Source organism: Platichthys flesus, chromosome 1 (genome assembly GCF_949316205.1).
Source record: "Platichthys flesus chromosome 1, fPlaFle2.1, whole genome shotgun sequence".
In the NCBI taxonomy this organism is placed as follows: Eukaryota; Metazoa; Chordata; class Actinopteri; order Pleuronectiformes; family Pleuronectidae; genus Platichthys; species Platichthys flesus.
Window position 1 is genome coordinate 11,757,422 of NC_084945.1, and position 13,252 is coordinate 11,770,673.

The window sequence follows — 13,252 nt, forward strand, 5'->3', positions numbered from 1 at the left end:
CCTCACATCCTCCATGCAGGACCTCTACTCTCTCCATTAGATAGGTGCATAGCCCTGATGTGTGAGTGTGCGTGGCAGTGAGAGAGAGACTGCAAAGGTTGCAGGAGAGGGGTGGGACCATGTGGTGACAGAGATGTATGGCATGATTGCATTATTGAGGCGGAGGGGACAAGAATTCCCAAAGTCACACGCCACACTGTGAAGTCTTTTTTAGTTGGTTAGATTTCCACGTTTGTCTCACAATAATACTTAATGATAATAACAATAGGAACAATTAGAAGGACACCCTGAGGACTTTATCACCATATTGCATATACATATGTTGAGATCAGCTACATCCAGATTGTTATTGCAATCCACACACTGTTCATAGATATCAACAATCTACACCTGCCTGATTTTTCACATATAGATCTTTGCATTATCTCTGGAGAAATGCATAAAAATGTCTGCAAGGTCAAACAAAGTGACAAATAATCCCTCGATCTGCCCCATAATCAAAACAACTGCAAAAGGGAATGGGCTTCCATCCAGCAAGTTTCAATACAATGGGTTAAGTTTTAGGTGCTCCTGCTAAAAAACAAACAAACAGACAAATAGATCTATCTATCTATCTATATCTATCAAACAGACAAATAGCAGTGAAAAAGGAGAAAATAATGAAACACTTTCATCACTAAATCACACACAACATAACTCCGCAGAGGCAGAAAACAATCCTACACGGGATTATCTGGTTCTTAAAGTAGAAATATAAATGAAAAACATTCCGGATCCACCCCTTAATCCGCAGTTTGGTGGAAATCCCTTTTGTAGTATTTGAGTAATAATCCTGCTGACAAACCAGCAAAGACACTCCTCAGTGGATGTAGTGAAATAGCACAGAAAACAGTAAAGGTAATTGTAAAATAATGAATAAAGAGAACACATAAATGCCACATAAAGTAACTTACAGATAACATAATTAAACAGAAGCCAGACTGTAAAAAATAAGTATCAAACAATGTTTTAAAACCAGACAGTGAATATTGTCGTTGAGGTTCCTCATGTAAAATATTCCAGAGGGTTGACGCCCTAATAGTTAAAGCCCTGTCACCAACCTTCATGGGGATATGACTATCAGGGTCTTGTGTGAAGATGTCCAGCTACGAGCTGTGAGGAGTGATTTAGACCCTCAGTAACTCAGTGCCACGCAGGGCCTTAAAAGTCAAGAGCAAAATTTAAAATCCAATCTAAAAGGATCGGCAGCCAGAGAAGGGAGGCTGAAGTAGGCCAGGGCTCAACATTAGGTTTAGTCTCTTTATACGGGACAAGTGGATTTCTTTATAGGGCAAGTGTAAAACAAATGTACTTGTCCCACCAGACAAGTTAAAAGTCATGTACAAAGAATGTCTTTTCCCTTTATGTGCCTCACAGTCATGGCTGTAGCCACTGAGGTCAGCCAAGGTCCGGACCTCAGTGGTTTTCTCACATTGAATAATAAAAGTAATTGCCAAAACGAGCTCTACTGTGGTGCAGCAAAGATTTGGTACAACGCAAAGAAGACCGACTTTCTCATCTGATCACTAATGTCAATGACTTTGTGTCTTTGCTCGACACAGTGGTTCTTTGACTAGGTCAGCAAACTGGATAGATGTAGTTGATACCACCAAAGGGGGATGCAGTTAACTTGAGGATTTTTCTTGCTGACTACTTGTGGTTCAATGTCTTTCATCGATGTGAGTAAGAAATGGGGCCAAGATGAGGAGACTGAGAAAAAGAGAAAGACAGAAAGGGATGGAGATGAGAGAGGAAGAGCAGGTACTCTGCAAAACCCGAAATCAAAGTGAGATGAATCTTCTTAAATCTTCTTTTATTAAAGTTAATGTTCTGAACGTTCGAATTTCCGACTATCGATTTGAAACAATCTATTCTTTCCCCAAATGTGCTCAACTCAGAATGGCTTGACCGACCAGTGAGGAGTTCATCCAAGTCTACTGCAGCGTAGAAACCCTTCAGGCTGTGCAGCCCGGCCGATTGCCAAAGAAAGCACTCAGAAGAATAAGTGTTACCACTGCACCGTACGATTCAAAGAGAGAGAGAAATGTGTGCAAAGCAAATGTGTACACACAGAGACAGAAATATGCCTTTCCATCGTTTTTGTCAGATTTATAAAACCTCTATGACAATCATTATTGAATGTCAGAGGGATGATCAATAATGAATTTATAGAGCGCATATAGAAAGATTTAAAAAGTGCTTCACAAATCAGTGGCAAATGAAAAGACAATTAACAGAGCAGTAATAGCTGGAATGTATATAATAAGAATAATTAATTTCAATACTAAACGAAGAATATAAAAGTAAGCATATGGTATAATGTACACTGCTGAGTGTCTTAATGTGTGTGTGGTATTATTACTATAACTCTATTTTACTGTAACCTCTTTAGTAAAATTCACATTCCTAAAAAGGTCATTGCTGGGCTCTGATAGAGGAGATATGCGCATGCTTTTTTGTGTGTTTGTTAAAAGTCAAGCTGCAGTGTTTTGCACATCCTGAAGTTGTGCAATCAAGTTGTGTTTATGGGATGTAAACACTGTCAACGCTTCATTACAATAATCCAGATGAGACGTGACAAAAGCATGAATCACTCTTTGAAGATCATTAAAAGAAATAAACGCTCTCAAGTGGATAAGGCAGAGATCTGCCGGTCTTAAACCGTGGGATTGGAGAAACTCCCAACTCCAGCTTTCATTTCCATCTGCTTTGTGTTGTATTGGGTTTAAACTGTGGGTATTTGTGTGGTTTCTGGTCTGTCGCTATCACTGTGTATCAGACGGTTACTGTGAGAGAAACCAGGCCATGGCAGCTTCCATAAAATCATGCTGAAATCAACTGGATAAGTCCGGCTGACAGTGATTTCCAGAACGCTGCAGTAAAACGAAGTGGAGACTTGAATTCCTCTTTGGAGCTGGAATCTTTTTGAATTAGTGACTCCTCCTTCAGTAGCTTGTTTAACATTTTGCACACTTCCACTAGCCATAGTCCTGTCATAGCCCTTTTAGTTTGCCCCATTGGTTCCAGACAGAAGGCCTGTATGGGGAGGGTTTAAATCCCCAGAGCTGCCGTTTCTCTGCTGTTGATAGTCCCTGGCAGTGCCTGCTACACAGAAATAAGTATGAGCGATCAAATCAAATAGTCCGTAATAGTTATTTAAAAAATCCATCTTGTCAGGGATTTAAAAATTACAAATCATAAATAGAGGTCGCACTTAATCCAACAAATGGATGTCGATAGTCACTTGGAAAGACATGCTGGCATCAAAATCTGTGTGCTGGAAAACAAACAAACACAAAGTGGTTTCGACTAATACATTTGTTGCTGCTGACACTTATATTGTGTTTAGCATAAAGGTGGCCTTTGTGTGTCCCTTGTTCAATCACTGTCTCTCTCAAAGAAGCCAGAACAATGCAACAGTGAAGTTGTGTGATATATGGTGGCCTAAATGTCAGGGCGGTTAAATCAGGCGTCTACTTGTTGCCCAGTTGGATGGTAGAAGGATCCTGTTTTGCTCCCACTCTCTGCGTGACTCTCCGTTGCTGAGGGCTTCTCGGAGTCAAACAGGGAACAGGAACAAACCAACACTATTCTCGTGTTTCAGGAGGTTTATCTTGAGCACAGTTGACAACTTTCCGCCTTCTTTTGGTGTGTTCGCCAGAATGGGTGAAATCTGGGTCACTATTTGCATTACCTGTTTTCATTGAGGTTTCTGTGTGTGTCAGAATGATACCTCTAAAACTACAACAGATTTACATAGAATTTATGGAGTGGGGAGGCATGTGCAGAGAAACATTCCATATAGTTTTGCATTGGATCCGAGAATTTCCTTTCGCTTTCTTTAAAAATGGCAAGATAACATCAACAGAGTTATGTGCTCTAGTTTGTGATGTAATTGAATCTTGAAAAATACGGTGACAACTAGGTTCAAATTAAATGTCTCTGAAACAAAGATGAATCATACAATTTCAACCAAAAATGAACATAAACATGAGTTTGTATGAGGCTCTTGACTATGTTATTGTGACATATCAATATTGAGAAAAATATCTAACATAGTCACACTATTATGTTGTTGTCCATGTCAGGCAGGTCAAAGTATGATGCACAGAAATAGCAGTAATACTAAAAACCTAAGTTGTTTATAAAATTTTATTAGATTGCTGATAGATAAACTGATGGATCTTTGTTTAATTCTTGAAGCAGTGCAACAGAGAAGTTGGTCGGTGTTCAGGGTTCAGGAGAGAAAGGGCTTATTGATGTAAAACATGTTACGTGCATGAACTATTCATTGGAACTCAGTGAGGAACATTTAATGTCATTTTCCCATTGTGGGTGATTTTATCTGTGGTGGTTTATTTGATTTACTGGGCTCAGTGATGATGTCATGATGATAATGGTGTTTCTATATGTGTCCCTTGTGTCTATGAGGTAATTATAGGAAGTGCCGCTTGTGTCAAGCTGTAAGAGTGACACGGACCAGGTTAATGTATTCAAACTTTGGTTTTAAAACATGAGTTGGTTTTGATTAAAGGTTTAAAACAGGAATATATTTACAGTTTAGGTGCCAGATTGAATACATGAAAGATGGCTTCTGGCCAATGTGATATTTAAAAAATTGTAAAGGGAAAGGACAACTTGGACTTTGGCCATATTTCCGACGTAACTTTTTAGTTAGTTAGTTAGTTTTGGTCTTTTTAGTTTTGAACTAAACCACTGACTTGAAGTGATCAACTGACTTTTAGCATGAAGCATGTAGGTTCTTTCATATAAACCAGTGTCGCCCAAACCCCCTTTTTCTTCTGACCTCTCTATTGTCCAGGAAAAACCGAGACACAAACTCTAGCAGGAAGGCGACATGGTGCTTCCGTGTCAACAGGCGGTAGATTTGGTTTTATGTTGATGGTGGAATTCAGTTGGATACAAAGGAGGGATTGTTCAGACCCCGTATTTATTTACACATCGTCCTTTTAGCCACCCTGCACTATCTGATCAGTGTTTGCTTTACAAGCAAAGTGAGTGTAGCGGGTTAAAACCCTTTTCAGTTTCTCAACTCACACTAATTAAGATTTATTCCTGATAAAATATTTGTATGCATTTGAGTAACTGTACTTTTGATAAACTTGCAGTAACAAATCAATAGAGTGAGTGAACTGTGAAGATTGGAGGAGGGGATTGTCAGAGCTGAGGGGCGAGGCCTGTTCTCATCTGTGGCAGCAGATTGAGATGGAGTGTGTCTGACTATCATACTTCTTGCAAAGCTCCAAGGAAGTGACCCAATTTGGAAATAATCTTCCACAGTCATTGCACTTTCAATCCCAGAAGATAATATGCTGCAGATGACACTGTTCTGTGTGGCTGGTCTGTGTGTTGAGGTCCACAGGTTAATTGATCAAGCTATTAGAAAGCAACAAACAAACATGAACATTTACACGTGTAACAACAAGATGTGTGTAACTAATTATAAATTAAAGTATAACACAACTAAGATAAGCTTCTTTTTCATCTTAAAGTGGTAGACTTCAACTGTTATAAACCTTAATGTGCTCTGATATATAAGTCAAATACATCAGTCTGTTAGCTAAATATGAATATGATTATTATTAAGAAGTTGTATATGTAAGAAGTAACTTTCTCACAAAAGGAATCCAGTTCAATTAGGTTTACTCTCCAGCACATTCTTGGCACTCAGGAAATGTGCAATTCTATAGCTCCCTGAGGGAAAAAATGTCCCCACTGAGGTACAATGGCGTCCTGTTGAGGACACAGTTCACATTTTTGAGTGGACTCACAATAGCTGTGGGACAGTCCAGGAACAAGTGTTTGATATCCACCCTAACACTCACAAAAATGGCTTCCCCTGTTTCTGTGTCAACTCTCAGGAAATGTGATGAGCCCATCGATATTTCGTTGTTAGATCTTTAATGGTCTTTGGGGTGTTCGTCCGGTCCCTGTGCTGCTTAAACTTTTAGGTTGTGCTTGCATCTTTTTAACTAGCTGACTATATTTGTTGTGGACAGTGTGGATTAATTAGCCATGGGATGTTTTGGGAGCGTTGAAGCAGGGCATTTTAATAGATAAAAAATGAGCCTAGAATCCGTACAGGCCCTTATCTCAAGGTTGACTTAATGAAGGTTCTTTTTCTACAAACAGAAAATCCATACATTATTGCAGAATTAAAAACATCATTGCGAAAAAGAGCGGACAGAAACTAGCCCGAAGGTCCTAACCATATTGCCAACTCAAGCACAGACGTGTTGGTGATCTTTGTGCTCTGTCAAGGAAAATAATTGAATGTCCGTAAAAAAAAAATGTTTCAAAAGCAATTTCTGCCTCCCTTCTGAGTTTCAATATTCTACCCTTGACACTGGACGCTGACCTTTAGTTTGAATGTGAAGTAAAACTACCCTCTAAAAGCTGCTCTTCAGATATGAACTGAAGTCCAGACACCACTTCAGATTGAGTCCATGTGAGGATACAGCTGGAAAATGAAAGGAAAAGTCACTGAGAGCGATTGGGCGTGCTGGAGTCATTACACACAAACTGGAAGAATATAAATATCTCAGGATGAAAGAGAGGTTCCAAGAGGTTGTAAACAAAAAGACCAGATTTCAGCAGCAGCATTCTCCTGCACACTCTACCCGAGCACCACCTCTTGACTGTGAACGTGTCTTACTCAGACAATCTCTTGCTGCATTCTTCATCAGTGAAAGGCAAACTCCGACTCCCAAGTTTCACACTGGACCTTGACTCAAACTTTGAAAGTGAGGTAAAACTTCCTTGTGTTTCTTTGTTCAGGGCCACTTCACTTGACTACAATGGATTTAGGATATGACTTTGGTTTGACAGACAACACTTGTCAAGTGTTTTCCCAACTGGTCCAGCTTTGGGCTCAGGCAGGAAGACGGTGCATTCAGTCGTTTCTTCTTCTTTTTTTTCAATCCTTCCAAGAAGCAGCAGAAACTCACCTGTGATATAACTAAGTCATTCTTTACTTAAAAAAGTTGTCAATGCTCAGAGTAAGACTGAGACTATGACCTCAAACTTTAGATTTCCACTGAGGTAGTAGATGCCACTGACTGCTCTTAGATTTGCTGAGTAGCCTCATGTTTGCACTAGGTACTTTGCGGGTAAAGGAACGTTGCTTGGTAATCTTTGTCGAGTGCCATGGGAATGAAGAAAGACTTAAAAAACAGCCTTACTTCACTCTTCACTGAGAGTCCACATAAGAAGGACAATCCTCTGTCGATGCTGTTAGAGAAACGGATATGTTTCGATCTGTTGTGTTTACTGAGAGAGTGATCGTGTGTAAAGAGTGTTTGGATGTTACAGACAAGCAGGCAAAGATGAAAGTTTGTATGTCATAAGGCTCGTCCAAGTAGAACTTCCTGTCACAGATGTTTGATTTAATCAGATCCCAGAACACCAACAGCTTTCCTACTGTACTTGTGCTCCAGGGAGTGAATACTAATTACATATTTATACAGTGCAGGTGTCAGAGACTCAGACGCAGTTTCTACATTTTCCAAATCATTCCACACTTTCTCACACTTTCCAAGTTTTCGGCTTACTGTGAGAAATGACTTGGGCACATTGCAGACTGTGTTGCATTTGCCCTACAAAGGATTTACCCTCACAGGGTCCCCTGGGGTACTGTGGTTACCATGTTCCCTAAAGCTGTGTCTTCAGACTCTTACAGTCTCACTTTATATAGATTGTGTCCCTCTTTATTGGAGAGGGGCCGACACAGTGGTGAAATGGGAGCGTTTCCATGCTCTCCTAGTGTCTGTATGGGTTTTCTCCACCTCTTGTCCATAGGTGTGAATGTCGAAGGGTTGTTTGTCTCTGTGTGTCACCCCTGTGTTTCGCTGGCTGTTCTATAGTGTAATGTCAGTGGGGATTAGCTCCAGTCACCCCATGACCCGCATTGGAAATGTGGTATGGATGGATGGATGAATTGAACAGTAACTGACTGTACTGTAGGATGCACTGACACTTTTACATCAACAGACATTGACTTAAGGCGTAGAGGAAACCACAGCTATTATCTGCAGAGTTAATATAGCAAATATTTATATCAGGGACTTTCTAAATGGACTCATCCGGTTTTTACTGAATCGGCTCTTTGCCTGTAGAATTTGCGTAATGCCTCTGTCATTGATTGATTGATTTTTTTTTGACAGGTTTCCGTTTACAGCAGAGGTGGCTGATAATCAGCTTAAGCATGTCGACATTCAAATTAGCAAACAAGCTTTATGATTTCATTAAGCCCAATGAAGCAAATTTACATATTAATCATATGTTAAAAATATTTCAGTTTTCAACTCAAAGAAGAAGTAATTTCCCTGCTAAATGGACCCGGTCTCAAGATCTTCCACTGCGGCTCCACTTAGATGCATTTTGTCATTTGGTGACATTTTCTTACTCATTAATGGTTGGTACAAGGAATGCTATTATGTTACACACAGATATATTTGGATGACATCTGATTTGGATGTAATTTGCACGTGTTGCACCAAAGTGGGCCTTTATTATTAATTAAGTCCAGATCCCCTGGTATTATTATATTCATCAATCAGTTTTCCTTTTTCCCGTTGTTTTATACCCACATGGCGTCTGGTCATGGTATGCATCTGTTATCCAAATCACTTTACTTTACTATGTGTACAGTTCAGTCCCTCTCTTTTCTAGCTTCCCTCAAGCATTTTGTTGAGACAGTGACCTTCAGCTGAAAATAGATTCTTCAAAATGGTTGTGTCATTCTTGACAGGCAGAGTGTGGATGGATCCGATTACTCCTGTTTTTTCTTTGCGAAAGATGACAGGCGAATAGAAAACACCAAACTCCTGTACCGTGTCGAGGGCTTAAGTTAGACAGACTTCCTGTCTCTATGCTGAAAAGCACCTGCTGGCTGATGATTGTATTCAGAAGGAGGATTGTTATTATGAACATTATACTGTGGTCGAGGCCATTCTACTTTTTTTGCCACGTAAGAACGACGCTGAAGTTGAATCACAAGAGATGAGCTGTAAACATATGTGCTCTTAAGCCATTTTTACTGCAGCGTACAATTCCTGCTGTTTGACAAACACAACCTGCTGCTTGATGCAATTCTCTTCCCACCATTGCACCATGTTGCAGTGCAGGCAATGAAAGTGGTGAATGATCAGGCTGAATGGATTTCAAGGTCAGGAGATGTGCTCTTTTGCGCCATCATAAAAATAATAATAGATGGAATACATAGTAATAAAATAAAATATGAAATATAAATAAGGTGATGATGGAGCAATGAGAGAGCGGGATTGGTTCTCTCGCTTTCTGCCCCCCCCCCCCCCCCCCCCCCCCCACACACACACACACACAAACTATATATGTAACATTATTAACACTTCAGTCTCCTACAACAGACCCATATAGACACAACCTTGCCTTGAAGCATGAACCATTAATCCCGTGAAGATGGCAGCAGCGCACATGCTTACAGCATCTTTAACAGCGGATGCGTTAATACTGAATCTGGAATAAGGATTCATGGCTATGCAATTTTAAATGGGATGTTGGTGAGGTAGCGAGTCCTGTAGGGTGATTTATGTTGACCATTTGTCATTATCAGTAGGTCCTTGTATCATGTTTAAAGCGTGTACGGCTATTATGTCTGTGCATCTGTCTTGTCTGCCCGCTGGTGAGAGGGCCTGTCCCTTCACTTGAGGCCAAAACGATTTATAAACAGAGCTGTGTTGTCAATAGCACGTTCGCGGTAACTTATCACGAGGCCTGTGACAGTTAGACAATACAGACTGTTTGCTCCTGTCGGCGGCCTACAAATAGACAGAGGTTAAAGTGGACTGAATAAAAATGATGGAAACAAAGAGCAGATTGAGAGAGCTGTACAGTGGGCAGTTGTGCTGAAAGGAAGCTTTCCATCAGGACTCAGATGGACTTGCAATATTTAACCTGCAATGAATGAATACATAAAGAGCTGCAGACCTGAGGTGTGCTCTGTACGATGATATACATTCTCTAGAACGAGTCAGTCACTGTCCAGACAGCTTTGAGCTGGTTGTCCAGTCAGAGCTGGAGCTGGAGCAGGAGTCAGAGCAGGAACAGAGCAGATGAGATGCCCGGGCTGGGATGGGGACCTGCTGCTGCAGCTGCCTGCCCCTCGGTCAGGGGTCTGACTCAGCTGATCATGAAACAGAGCTGGTGTCTGAGCTGGAGCCCTCCAGTTTGGAGGAGGAGGAGAAGCCGATTGAGACAAGGTAACACTGGTTTAATGGTATTACACAGTAACATTTAAGCTGCTGCTTTGTGTGAAATAGAGGCTTTAATACACCAGATGTACTGTAATAATGTACAGTCAATGTAGCTGGCTTGAAACAAAGAGATAATCCTAACATTTTAAAAGAAAACTTTTATCGTTCAAAACTTTTCATGTTAAAGATAGAAGCTCTGCATCCAAGTCATTTTTCACTGCGTCTCTGGAGGAGAGATCGACTTCGTATTCCCTCCCTCTGATTGAATTCAGATGACAGTTTTTTTCTGCCGCATTCTGTCAGAGCCTGAGTGCGACTGGAGCCACTGCAGAGAGGAGCAGGTCCCACACTGTTCTCCTCTCACCACACGGAGACAGGGAGAGAACAATTTATTAGTTTAAAGCCACAAAGGTGGAAGATTGATGTTGTATGGGAAGGAGAAAGTCTTTCTGGTGAGCATATCTAAGATCCAGCAGTTTCACAGAACCACCCTTCTCTATTTTGCTCAATAGATTGCAGTGATTGCTGTAAAGGTGATGAGAAATATGAAGATAATTTAAACGTGAGAAACTCATTTCATCAGTGGGAAATCTAATGCAGGATATCGTGCTGTGTTGCTTTTTCTGCAAGCACAGGAAATTTCCATTTAGATAAAAAAACACTTTGGTTGGGTACTGCATGAAAAGTATGTTACAGACTTATTACCTCCATTGCTGCTTGTCTATCAGGAGGATTACTTAAAAAGTACTGAACTCATTTTCTTAAAACTTGGTAGAAGGAATGAACATGGGCCAAGGAAAAACCCATTAAAACCATCATAGATGCGGACAAAGGGGCAAATCTAGGACTTTTGCAACGTTGTGTTTCTTGACATTTTCACAGATTTCCCAGGGGGTAATTAATGGATTACTATCAGATTATAATCAGGCATATTTACAGGACTCATATATATATATATATATATATATATATATATATATATATATATATATGGATGTGTGTAATTTGGTGCAGCTTGATTGAATTTAAGGAGACTGTTGAGCCTTGGCGGCGGTAAGCACCCTATTAGTGCCATTTTAGTTCTACCATGAAACTTCCACTGGATACTCTTACATACATGCTGCATGTTTAAGTGTTATTGTATGAAAACTGTAAAGTTGCTTTAATAATCCATATTGTCTGTGATCAGGATCAAATGACTATGTTTAAGGTCAAGAGAGATAAAGCTCTGCAGTGTTCTCAGCTCTATTGTGCATTTAATATTATTCTAGTCGTTGTTAATGAAGCTATTGAGAAAGTTTATTGGACTAACATGCATCTAGTTTTCAGAAACGCATCTAAAAATGTTTTTCCTTGACTTCAGTTTTCTATGAGGTGATATTTCATTGTCTTGTTTCCATTGTGTGGCCCAAAAAAATCCACAATTATAATATGATTATATTAGTCACTGCAGTGCATTCATTCAGTAGCTGTGCTAATGTATGCACACAATAAACTGGGCTATTGTGAGAAATCAGGTTAAGACAGGAAATAGGGGGAGGGGGGGGGGGTGACAAATCGGAGAAAACAACTTTTAAGTACAAGATGACCTTGAACGCTACTGCACTCCACGGTCCTGTGAGTACAGAAATAAATTCATGTCCCGATTGTAAAGAAAAAGAGAAATAAGTCTCTCCAAGCACAGATATTTTACAACTTAGCACCTTGAATCACGATACAGATTTGTCTTCTTAATCTTACAATTAGGGAATAATCACAAGATTTGTTGCAATAACAATAATGCTTTGTGGTTTAGTCTCCATATATATTGCTTGTCTGAATAACGCAACAGCAGATTTTGTGAACAAGCCCTGAAATAATGTCTCACTGTGGATTACTTCATTAAATATTGCTGTTTTTGTTTAATAGAATATTGAGTGTGAAAAGACAAATGAAAAGGACCATCTGTCTGCTGCTGGCGAGAGCAGATCTCCGAGGTTAGGCCAATTCCACTCACTGCAGCATTTATTGACCACATTGACCAAACAGCTGTGTGAGTTCTCATGAAGCAAACCAATTTCATTTGCTTTAGTGCAGAGAAGCAAGGGTAATTTTTTTTTATTCATGATCTGATTTAATCTCATTTTCACTATTCTAAATCTGTGTGATGCCTTAAGATCCCCGTGAGCAGTCGTCACCTCTAACCCTAATTTACTTAGTGAGATAAAGATCAGATACTGCAGCAAAGATTTAGTGGAGATTTTGACAGTGTATTTTATACTGTGGTGTTTTTCTCATGATGAAGTCCGCCCCTGTCGGTGAATAATTGAGTCGTGGTGGAATGTGTGCATTGTCAAGTGCTGTTCCTAATGTAGCCACTAGATACTGCTGTTGAGTCTTTGTCTTTTTAATGCAGTATCACATTTGCTTCTATATTTAATAAATATATTTTTTTAACAAGACAGGTAGTGCATGACATTCTGTGGTTGTCAAGCTTTTAACCCCACCACATGAGTTCGGTAAACAACAACCAGGATGACAACAGTTGAAGAAAGCCATAGAGTGAGGTATGAATGCTGACCTGGCCGTCTACACATCAAGCTGAACCACTGTCATCCGGCCCTCTGCTCTTATCTATATGTCTGTCTGTGGATTATTGAGCGGGCACTGCAGCAGCCTGCGTCTGCCTCCCAGCTACAGTCTGCTCTCCGTCCTCCATCCCCTCTCCTCCGGCTGACTGGGACGTGATGTGATAACTTGGGGTAGGGACTGAGGGCTCTGGTTGCAGTCACACTCCAATGTCAGCACTTTGTGTCGACTGTGTGAACACATCTCTCGGCTCGTCTGTGGTCACCACAAAGAGGGGTGGCTTCACAGTTTCTCAACATGTTAAGGTGCTATTTTCTTTCCACTGTCTAAATTCTCTGCAGGGACAAAAAACGATGTAGAGATATTGTTTGATTCCTCCCTGGAGAAGAGAA

General features: G+C 40.3%; 1 protein-coding gene across 1 annotated transcript in view; it reads left to right on the forward strand.

The window, feature by feature from the left end:
- plekha7b (pleckstrin homology domain containing, family A member 7b) overlaps positions 1-13,252 on the forward strand; it is a 66,551-nt gene that overhangs the window by 1,471 nt on the left and 51,828 nt on the right. The gene's annotated exons all lie outside the window — the stretch shown is intronic.